Genomic DNA, 2,309 nt, shown 5'->3' on the forward strand with positions numbered 1-2,309 from the left:
TTTCTTCTTAATTTACATTGGCTTTTTTTTTTATATGCTCAATAGTGAGAGAGACAGAGACAGAGAAAGAGAGGGAAAATGAGAAATCAATCCTTGGGGGTGATGGCTACACTGCAGTCTTTTCTCTGCTATTCTCCTCTTGAGATTTTGGGCATCTACACACATGCACCCAGCATGATTTTAAAGGCACTGGGTCTGGGACTCCAACCTGAGTTGGCTATGTAGGTTCCATTGCTTTCACTTTTAAGTCACCTGCTGGCCGGCCTTGTTTTGTCTTGTTTATTTCAACATATTTCATTCAATTTGTACAATATTATTTTCTTTATTTCTTTTTTATTTATACCTTTTTGGAAAGGCCACAAGCTACCGGCTCCATGAAGTGACAAATTGGTCCTTGTTTTCTAAAATACTCTAGGTATTTATAAAGAAATACATGTTCATGAAATTCTGAATGATAATCAACAAAGCCTGAGTCATTGGTAATTGGGAACTCCCACAGCTTTTCTTCTTTTGCACACTGGATCATCTCTTCAAACCCATTTGGAATAAGCTGTTCATTGACTCTGGCAACCTGCTTAGCAAATTCCACATCCCAAAGTGAAGGCCATGTCTCTGGTTCAGGTGCTTCTTCAGTAACTGCCTTAGTGTCAAAAATACTAAGTCTCTTCCTCTTGAATGTATTTCTCCTAAGAAGTTTTCTAAGATCAGTCATCCTCTCCTGGCCAAGGTCACTGTCTAATCCTCCATCAAACTGAATCTGATGCTCTGGTCTTGTACTAACTCTAGCTGTAACAGATCTGGCAACTTTCATATCTGATATTATGTTCCTGACACTAATTTTAGGTCTCTTTCCATCTACCTGTGCCCTCACGTCTTTCTCATGCTGCTCGAGTTGCCTAAGCAGTTCTGATTTGGTCCTCTGCTTGTTGAAAGGGAGGGATTCTGCCACAGCAGATGGAGCTGCCACCAACTCAGGACTGAGCTGCTCCTTTCACTTCTTTGGTGTATCTTCTGTAGTTTTCTTAAGCCTGCCAATTGTAACCTCCAAATTTGCAAGTGGTCTTCTGTTAGGTGGCTTTGTTGTTTGTACATTTACAGTACTTAATTCAAATTTCATGCTCTTAATATCTAACAAGTCTTTTTTTGTATTTTCTTTGACATTGTCTTTGCTTTCTGGTTTTGAAAATCTCATTGGTTGGAACAGACTGCTCACCTTTCTTGCTGTAGATAACACTGTTGGTACCAAAATTCTTTTGGATATTATTTTTTGTCCTTACTGTTCTTTGTGGAGCAGCCAGTAGCACAACCATAGCCACCATTGCCTCCAGGCTTCCAGAAGACAAAGGATTATGGTAAAGCAGACAAAGAGGTAGGAATGCTGAGATTCTAGGTAACATTGCCAAGAAACACACTTAATATAAAAGATCCTTTATTTCTTTAAGGAATTTAAATATACATGGTGTAAGTTCATATTGAGATTGCCCTGCTAGTGCTATTTTTTTCTAAGTAAACTTATCTACCAAGCGGCGATTATTGGGCTTTCCTTTGTACTTAGTAGTGATTATTGGGCTTTCCTTTGTACTTTTAATTTTCTTCATAAAATTTTAATTTACCAAGTTAAATTTAAGGATTTTTCTCACTCTTTAGATTTTGTCTTTCTCTATCAGCCTTGGAAATTCCACCCCAAGACTTGGTGTCATATTTAAAATTGTAAATCATATCTGGGGTTACTCAAGACCTGGATTCCTTATTCCAAGGTCCAAGGTGTTACTTTTCAAATCAATTGCATTGCTCTGCATTTTTCTCCAGCCCCATATTGATGTCAGGAACCCTGACTCCTCTTCTACACTTATCTATATCCTTGTAAATTAGTCTATATAATCTCGAAGACAACAATTGAGATTTCTTTTTGGGAAACTGAGAAAACCAGGGTTTCCGATACCAAATAAGGAAATGAGAAGAGAAAAATTCAGTACTTGCAGAGTTTTCTTGGGTTTATCTTGAACTGTATGAGGATCTATTTTTCTTTTGGTTTAGAGAGATATTTTTTGCTATACTGCATATGCACTTGCAGAGAGACAGAAAGAGACAGAGAGACAGAAAGCAAGAAACCTCCCCCCTCCTGGGAATAGCCATGCTGCAATTCTTTCTCTTTCATTCTCCTCTTGAGATTATGAGCGCACATGCACATATGACATGTGAGTTTTAAACCACCAAGTCTGGGACTTGAACCATGGTTGACTACATGGGAGTCCAGTAATGTAACCATTACACCGTTTGCTAGTACTAGGATCTATTTTTCTTATGAG

General features: G+C 38.2%; 1 pseudogene; it reads right to left on the reverse strand.

Annotated features, from left to right (window-relative positions):
- Nucleotides 1-337: 337 nt before the first annotated feature.
- Nucleotides 338-1,397, reverse strand: LOC102490599 (28S ribosomal protein S31, mitochondrial pseudogene; annotated as a pseudogene).
- Nucleotides 1,398-2,309: the final 912 nt, after the last annotated feature.

Source organism: Tupaia chinensis, unplaced genomic scaffold, assembly GCF_000334495.1.
Source record: "Tupaia chinensis unplaced genomic scaffold, TupChi_1.0 Scaffold000268_1, whole genome shotgun sequence".
NCBI lineage: Eukaryota > Metazoa > Chordata > Mammalia > Scandentia > Tupaiidae > Tupaia > Tupaia belangeri.